The sequence below is a fragment of the Balaenoptera borealis genome, assembly GCF_965194805.1.
Source record: "Balaenoptera borealis genome assembly, chromosome: 9".
NCBI classification, from domain to species: Eukaryota; Metazoa; Chordata; class Mammalia; order Artiodactyla; family Balaenopteridae; genus Balaenoptera; species Balaenoptera borealis.
This window is the reverse complement of record NC_138873.1, coordinates 51,929,188-51,938,221: the sequence shown is the minus strand read 5'-3', so window position 1 is coordinate 51,938,221 and position 9,034 is coordinate 51,929,188. Positions and strand designations below refer to the sequence as shown.

The 9,034-nt window shown below is 44.1% G+C and overlaps 1 protein-coding gene and 1 long non-coding RNA gene across 2 annotated transcripts in view; one reads left to right on the top strand and one right to left on the bottom strand.

The window, feature by feature from the left end:
- The window catches only part of SCML4 (Scm polycomb group protein like 4), a 124,722-nt gene extending 121,354 nt beyond the window's left edge, over nucleotides 1-3,368 (bottom strand). The window contains 1 exon segment of the mRNA XM_082404807.1: nucleotides 232-3,368. The gene's annotated coding sequence lies outside the window, so the exon portion shown is untranslated.
- The window catches only part of LOC309634646, a 105,034-nt gene that overhangs the window by 62,463 nt on the left and 33,537 nt on the right, over nucleotides 1-9,034 (top strand). The gene's annotated exons all lie outside the window — the stretch shown is intronic.

The window sequence follows — 9,034 nt, the reverse complement described above, 5'->3', positions numbered from 1 at the left end:
CACATACATTTAGTATACCAAATGTATATACCTTACACATATATGCATATTTATTAATAAATAGATGTGTATATATATTATGTAATATATATTTAGTATAAGTGTTTTCCTAACTATATAATATAAAAATATATTTAATATACATTTTAGTATAAGTATATACCAAATATTGCATGAAACACACTTAAATACTAAAAAATAATCTGTTGTCTATCTGAAATTCAAATTTACCTGGGCATCCTTTGTGTGTGTGCTAAATCTGGCAACCCTGTTCCTGGCCCCAAAGCCAGGCCCCTGACAGCTCCGATGGAAGGTGTGGCGGTGAGTCCTAATGAGGATTATATTTATCCAGAGGGGTGGCTGTATTTCCTCCATGCTCTAGCGAGAGGCCCTGAAGTTCACTGGGTTACCCCTCCGAGGCAATGACCGTGGGTAGCTGTCGGCCCCCAGGGTGGAGTTTCGGGGCTGAATCCTGGGAACAGTGGGGGAGCCCCCCCCCGGGGACGGGGCGCCAGGTCTATCCACCCGAGAGACGAACAACGAAAGCGGCAGTGACTCCCTTTGGCTTCCAGGGGTCCGAGGAGAAGCAGCTCAGTCCTGGGAGTGGGCAAAGGGGACATGGTCGGGACTCCGGGTCGCCCGTAGCTCGGGAGTGGCTCCGGCCACAGGGGCTCCGGCCGCGGGCTCACAGGAAGGCGCCCCGGATGTCCCGGCTCCCGACGGCCTGCTCCCGGCCTCCTCGGCCGCCTCGCGCCCCCTGGCGGCGGCAGCTGAACACGCCGCTCACTCGCTGAGTCCGCTTCCGCCTGAATCCCGACACCTGCACGGAGCACCTGCGCTGGACGTCGAGAGTCCTGGGGAAACTAGTGCTTCGTGGGGCAGGGCAGAAGAAAGTGACCGTTTCCACCGAAGACACCTCTTTCAGGGTCTTCAGAGACAAAGGAAGACCTGAGCTCCTGGTAGAAAGTCTCCTAGGGACAATCGCACTGCTCCTGAGAGCATCTTTGCCCTTGTCTTCCGCAGGTATTAGGTAGCTTAATGCTCCTCTGGCCCCATCACTTAGACCACCTTGAGTAAGTGTGATAGGGAATCCATCTTTTTAACTACAAGACTTGCCAAACTGTAAGAAAAATACAAGTAGACATCTTGCTCAGTCAAAATTAGTAGTATCTCTTGCTGCAAACGCAAAACAAAAAGATGAAGGTCTTGTGTCTTGTTTTACCTTACTCACACAATGATTCCATCCTCTCCCCTCTCACAATGCTGTGCAGACGTTCTCTAGGCAGACAAAAAATCAAGAGACAGATGTTCCAAGTGAAAACCAAGGGCAAGAGATGTCCTAACCGCCAAATGACTGTCTCTCTCTCGCCCTCCTTCTCCACCCAATGCAAGTTAACTGACAAACACTGTCAAGGTCTTCATGGTGGGTGGTTTTTTTATGTGTCCACTTGGCTTGGCCAAGGTACTCTGATATATTGGTCAAACACCAGATGTTGCTGCAAAGGTATTTTTTAAATGAGATTAACATTTCAATCAGTAGACTTTAAGTAGATTATCCTCCATAATGTGAGCAGGTCTCATCCAATCAGTTGAAGGCCTCAAAAGGAAAAAGATTCACTTCCCCCAAGGAAGGAGGGAATTCTGCCTCCAGACTGCCTTTGGACTCAAGACTGCATCAACTCTTCCCTGTCTCCCAGCCTGCCAGCAGCCCACCCTGGAGATTCTGGACCAGCCCAGCCTCTACAATCGTGTGAGCCAATTCCTTAAAACACCTCTTTCTCTCCCTCTCTCTCTCATACATAGATATAGACATATCTATATCTGGCTGGCACCCTGCCCAGCCCAAACCCATCCCTCTCACCTACTCCAGAACTTGGCTCCAGCAATACCCCTCTCTTGCCTTATAAGTTTTTCCTCTCCAGTAGACGATTTCCTTCTGCATAAAACATACTGTTATTGCTCTCATCTTTTAAAAAAAAAATCTTGATTTCATTTCTCTTCCAGCTGCTACTCTCTTTCTTTGGTCATCTTTGTAACAACATTCCTCTAAAGAGTTGTGTGTGCTCTCTGTCTCCAAGTCTCTCCTCCCATTCTCTTTGTTTGCCTTTTTTATTGTGAAATACAACACATATACCAAAAAAAAGGGGGAGTGGAGGGTAAAAACAGAACCATACAGCTTAATGATTTATCCAAAACAAATACCCTTGCTACCACCATCCAGGTCAAGAAAAATAGCACATTAGCAAGAGCACAGAGTTCTTCCTTATGCTTTCTTCCACTTCCTTCCCCTGTCTGCCCCCAAAGGTAGCCACCATCCTGACTTTTATGATCATCACTTCCTTGATTTATTTTATTGCTTTACCTTCTAGGCATGCATCCCTCAACACTGTACTTTAGTTTTACCTCTTTCTAGAACTTTAAATAATAGGATAAAAAAAAAATGTCTTCTGTGGCTGGCTTCTTTCATGCAATATCATGTTGGTAAAATTCACCCATGTTGACAAATGTAACTGCATTTCATCTATTTTCATTACTTTATAGAATCCCATTGCACTAGTTATCTATTGCTGTATAACAAATTACCCCAAGATTTAGCAGGTTAAAACTAACATTAATTATATCACCTATGTCCTGAGAGTCAGGGATCATTTGTGGCTTAGCGAGGTGTTCTGGCTTTGGGTGTCTCGTGTAGTTGCAGTCAAGCTGTCGCCTAAGGCTATAATCTCTGAAGACTTAACTAGGGCTGGAAGATCCACTTCCAAATTCACTCACAGGGCTGTTGACAAGACTTGGGCCACTCCATAGGGCTGCTCACGACATAGATTCCCCAGAGCAAATAGTCCAAGAGAAAAAAATGTGAGTGAAGGCGCTCCCAAGATGGAAGCTGCAATGTTTTTTATAACCTAATCTCAGAAGTGACACACTGTCACTGCTGCTGTTTCCTATTGATCACACAGACCATCCTGGGCCAGTGTGGGAAGGGACCACCCAAGGACATGAGCACCAAGAGGCAGGGATCACTGGGGACCATCTTGGCAGCTCCCCACCTCAACCTTTGTATAAACATAGAAAACTTTATTTATCCTTTCTGTAATCAATCAATATTTGGGTTACTTTTATTTTGGGGCTGTTATGAACATTCTTGTACCTGTCTATTGGTGTATATGTGCATGCATTTCTGCTGGATAAATACCTAGAAGTGTAATTGCTAGGTCACTGCCTATGCATAAGGTCAAGTTTAGTAACTAATGGCAAACTGTTTTAGGAAGTGATCTACAAAGTTACAACCCTACCAGGAGTAGATGTGATTTCCAGTTGCTGCATGTCCTCAGTACCACTTGGTATTGTCAATCTCGTCAAATTCTGCCATTCTCTGCATGTAGTGCACTCTGCACTCTGCATGTAGTGATATCTCTTTGTGGCTTTCATTTGCATTTCCTTGATGGATAAAGAGCTTGAACAGCTTTTTTTTATGTATGTGTTAAGACCTTGGGATATAGTGTTTTGTGAACTGTAGTAGATGTGGAGACATTGCACTCAGCTCTTCCTTCCAGGAAGGACTTCCTGCCCAGCAGCGGAGTGGTCCCCACACAGCCTCCAGCCAGTGGCTCCTTCAGGGTCAGCCTCGACTGTAGAGAACCACCTTGTCCAAGGTCGCGCTCTTCCTGGGGAGCCCATTCTCTGACTGAGCAAGGCAGACTATAAAGGTACAGCCGTACCAGCCTGACACGGGACACAGGACACATTAATGAGCACCCTCCACCAGGTTAGCCTGGGCTTTGCTGGGCCTACATCGAAGTTCAAGTCTTTTCTCTGCCCCATCCTGCTTCCTCCCCCTTTTGTTCACCATAAGCGTCTTGATTCTTAAAAAACATCTTGCACCACAAACTCCTTCTCAGGGTTTGCTTCTGAAGAACCCAATCTGTGACACAAAGTGTCTCTTTAAGCCTATTGCCCATTTTCCTGTTGAGGTGTCTGCCTTTTTTTTTTCTTACCAATTTGTTGGTGCTTTTTGTTTAGCATGGATACAACTCCTTCGTTAATTGCATGTATGGCAAATATCTTCTCCCACTCTGGGGCTTGCTTTCTTCATTTCTTTATTGTGTCTTTGGACAGAAGTCCTTCATTTGTATGTAATTCAGTTTCTCAATTTTTTTTTTCCTTTTTAGACATGCTCTTTGTGTCCTACCCTAAGGTCATGAATATATTCTCCTATATTCCAAAAGCTTTTATTGTTTTGCCTTTCAATTTTAGACTTATATGCCACCTGGAATTAATTGTTGTATAAAGCGTGAGACAGAAGCCATGTATCTTTGTTTTCTTTTTTCCCAAATGGATATCCTATTGTCCCAGCATCATATTTTGAAAATGCCTTCCTTTCCCCCACTGCTCTGCAGCACCAACTTCTCACATATATCAAGTGCGTGAATCTATTCACACGTGTGGGGCTGTTTTCGGATTCCCATTCTGTATCATTGGCCTCCTTGTCTGCTCTTGTCCCAATACCACACGTCATAATTCCCGTTCTGAATTTCAAAGCTGCTTGGAGTGGGGTTTTTGTCTCCAGTTGTTCCACTGAAATGGCTCTTATGAAGATCAGCAACACTTCCTCCTGGTTAATCCAGGGGTCAATTCTCAGTTCTCACCCCTTTCTTGTCTTCTCAGTGCAATTGACACCAGTGACGATACCTCCTTCTCCTTGACAGCGTCTGCCGGAACCCCACACTCTTGGTTTTCCTCCCAACACATGGTGTGCTCCTTCTCTGTCTCCTCCGCCATCTCCTCCTCCTCACTCCAGCCTGATAGTGTTACCCCTCTTCAGGGCCCGGACGTCTCTCACTTATTTCTTTGTTGATCTCATTCAGTGAGTAAATGCCATTTCAACCCAAATTTCTATTTTGAGGTGGACCTTGTTCTTAAGCTCCAGACTTACACACTCAGCTGCCCACCTAACTTTTCATTCAAAGAATCTCAGACTAACATATCCAACACAGAACTTCTAATCTTTTCCCCCAAATCTGTTCCACGTCTTGCCTTGATCTTCTCTGCTGACAGCAACTCCATCCTTCTAGTTGCTCAGGCAAAAACCGTAGAAGGATCTTTACTCCTCTCTTTCCCTCATAACAGCACATTCACTTCACTAGGAAATCCTTCTGGATTTACCTTCAAGATATTCACATCCCAAATCCAAACACTGCACCCCACCTCCACGGCTGCCGCCCCACCGAAGCCTCCATGCGGACAAAGGGATAGCTATACAGGCATACCTCGTTTTATTGTGCTTCACAGATTTTTTTTTTTTTTCCCCACAAATTGAAGGTTTGTGGCAACCCTGTGTCAAGAAAGTCTATCAAAGCCATTTTCCCCACAGAATTTGCTCACGTGTCTTTGTGTCACTCTTTGGCATTTCTTACAATATTTCAAACTTTTTCACTATGATATTTGTTACGGTGATCTGTGACAGTGATCTTTGATGTTACTATTGCAAAAAGATTATGACTCGCTGGAGGCTCAGATGATGATCTGCTTTTTAGCAATAAAGTATTTTTAAATTAAGATATGTATGGTGTTTTAGACATAATAGACACTTAATACACTACAGTATAGTGCAAACATAACTTTTATATGCACTGGGAAACCAAAAAAAATCTTATGACTCACTTCATTGCAATATTCACTTTATTGCGCTGGTCTGGAACAGAGCCTGCAACATCTCTGAGGTATGCCTGTATAGCATCCATTGCCTTATAACACATGTAAAAATTCTGGGGAGAATTCTGCAGTAACCTTCTAATTGGTCTTCCTACTTCAACCCCTCGCTCCTTAGTCTTTTTTTTTTTTTTAACATAATAGCCAGAAGTATCCTTTTAAGACATAAAAGGATCAAAACCCTGTCACTCCTCTGCTCAAAACCCAGCAGTGGCTCCCCCTTCACTCAGAGTAGAAGCTGAAGTCCTTAAACAAAGTGAAAGGCCCTGCCTTCTGCGACCTTGACCTTCGATATCTCTCTGAGCTCATCTCTTGCTGCTCTCCCCTCGCTCACTCTGCTCCGGCAGATCCAGCCACTTTGATGGCCTCTTTGATGTTCCCCGCACTTGCCAGCCGCTCCTGTCTTACAGCCTGTGTGTCAGCTTTGCCCTCTGTCTGGAACACTCTTTCCCCAAATATCTGCACGGCTAACTTCTCCACTCCTGCAAGCCTTGGCCCAAATGTCAGCTTGAGATGAGACCCGTCTTGACCACAAAAAGTGAAACCTGTCCTCCATCTGCCTGCCTTGTTTTTCTCTACTTTCTTTTTTCCATCACTCTTATCACCTTCAATTATACTATTTAAATTACTTATCAATTATGTTTATCGTTCATTCTTTTTCTCCTCTTTTAGAATGTACAGCAGGGGTCTTTATTTGCTTTTGTTCTTTTCTGTTTTCTTTGTATCCCAAGCACAGTCTACTGTTAGCTTTGTCCTCCGCCCCTCCCCTTGGCCTCAGGCCCCTGCACCTGGAGCCCATGAGGAACCCGTCAGTGATGGTCTTCCGGGGTAGCCCTGCTGTCGGAAGCAGTGGTGCAAGTAAAGACACGTGGGTTGTACAGCGCAGCCCCTGTGGGGGAAGGTGCCTGGGTCCCAGCTCCAGCTCCGTCACCAACTGTGACAAGTCACTTCTCTTTTTTTTTTTTTTTTAAATGCTCACTGTGAGCCATCAGTTAATATGAGGGCTCAACTTTGTTGACTCAGAAAGTGTTGAGTTTCTTTAGGAGTTTTTGCTTAAATTCTTTTTTTTTTTTTTTTTTTTTTATGGCTGTGTTGGGTCTTCGTTTCTGTGCGAGGGCTTTCTCTAGTTGTGGCAAGTGGGGGCCACTCCTCATTGCGGTGCGCGGGCCTCTCATTATCGTGGCCTCTCTTGTTGCGGAGCACAGGCTCCAGACACGCAGACTCAGTAATTGTGGCTCACGGGCCTAGTCACTCCGCGGCATATGGGATCCTCCCAGACCAGGGCTCGAACCCGTGTCCCCTGCATTGGCAGGCAGATTCTCAACCACTGAGCCACCAGGGAAGCCCCACATCTCTTATCTGAATCTTTGTTTCCATGTCTCTCCCTCACGTCAATGCCTGGCCCTCTGTGGGCGCAGCTGGAAGAGTGATCTACTTCAAACCAGAGCTGCTGAGAAGGGGCCTCCCAGGTTCTCAGCACTTGCATACACGCTGTCATGAACTCCCCACGGTAATGCCACCCCATGGAGGTAGCACCAAGACTAAAATCCATGGATTTTGTTCCCATACCTACATTCTCTCTGCTTATATTAGGCTGTGGAGGGATTGGGGGACAGGCACTCAGTTCAATCAGAAGTACCTAGCACTAAATTATGCAAAGAAAATTTTACAAATCATACACAGGGAGATGGAGGAAGGCTTTTTTTAAAAGATTTTTTTTTCTCGCTCTAAAAATTATTCTTTTCAACACACTGAAACAGTCACAATTCTACTCAAAACTCAATTTTAGTATTAGCAAACCTAAAATCGTCTAAAGTGCGCTGCCCCTAATGTGTCATTCCTGACGCTCAGAGGGATACCCTGTCATCAAGTCAGCAGACTTGAAAGATGTGGAGGTTCAGTGTATAAAGAAATAATACTGTGAGTCATAACACTAGTTTCATCTCCAATTCTCAAAAGCACTATTCTGAAAATCACAGCAATCCTCATAATTTGCATGATAATGGGCCCGGATCAGCATTTTGTGAGTGGGGTAGGGTAGCTGGAGCAAGATCTCAGGAAGGTGGGAAAGAGGAACTGCAGAGTCCGGAACCAGGAGCTGGTTGTGGGGAAAACTGCAACTCTGAGACATTTGGAAGGGATGCCCTGCTTCCCTTCAACTTGGGGCACCTCTTCTGGTGCTTCCCCTTCTCTCTCTCATATATGTGTTGTCACATCAAGAAGAGGAGTCTTCTGGAAAAATGTGGAAAGTTGAGGTACAGCACAGCCAGCAACAGGACTCCCAGGAATGTGGCAGAGAATCAAGAAATCATAAAAAGCTGGAGAAACTTTGGATGTGATTATAAAGCAAGTAGACTAATTTTTACGAAGATATAGATGCAGAGTAATTCATATAAATGAGGGAGGCTAGAGTCATCCCAGTAATATTACTGAATGTCTCCTTGGGAGTCCTCAGATGCACTTTAAATAAAAATCATGATTTTTAAAAAGGCACCCATTGAATCTTAGTCACATGCTTAATTTTTCATCGAAATATCAGCAAATTTGACTACCCTCCCAATTCATCAGCATCATCTCTAAATGACTTTTCACAGTAAAAAAATAAATATTCTCTCAAAGGATGGTCAGATGCCAGCACAACTGTTCAGAAGAATATTTCAGAGGTTCCTCAATTATTTCAACCAAAGACACTCCAAAGACTCTCTGGACTTGGATAGCATCTTAGGAAAAAGGACACCACTAAAGGGATGGCAGCTGTTCTACAAGGATCCACTCACTTGGAGGCACACGTTCAGTTTGTTGGGAAGAGTGGGATTTGGGGGAGGGGGGGGGAAGGACACGTTTTGGGTTGAGGTTTTGGGCAAAGGTACAGAGGCAATTATCAAAATCTTTTATGGTTACAATATATAACAGCTATAGTGTTCATTTTTAGACACCCTGTTTGCACTACCACACTGCTCTGGATTCAATTTGGAAAATTCTCTTATTTTTTTTAGTTGGTGCACATGTTAAGTGAACGGTCTTCAATTGTAACATAAAACTATCTTTGACAATAAAACATTTGCAAGAGGTTTAAATGCACATTATTCGCAAGGAACATGGCCTCACTGGTCCTAACGGTCACTAAATAGAACTCATTCTCTTTGAAAATAAGTACTCTATACCTCTTTGTAAATAGAAGTTACTATATATTTTGAATTCCAACTTTTGAGAGACAATTTTCTATGAATATCTCATGTTTCTGCAAACCTTGTGAGCAGAGGCACACTGCTTTTGTTCCAGACTATCTTTTTATGTGTGCATAGGAAACAGCCTTGGAAGAAAG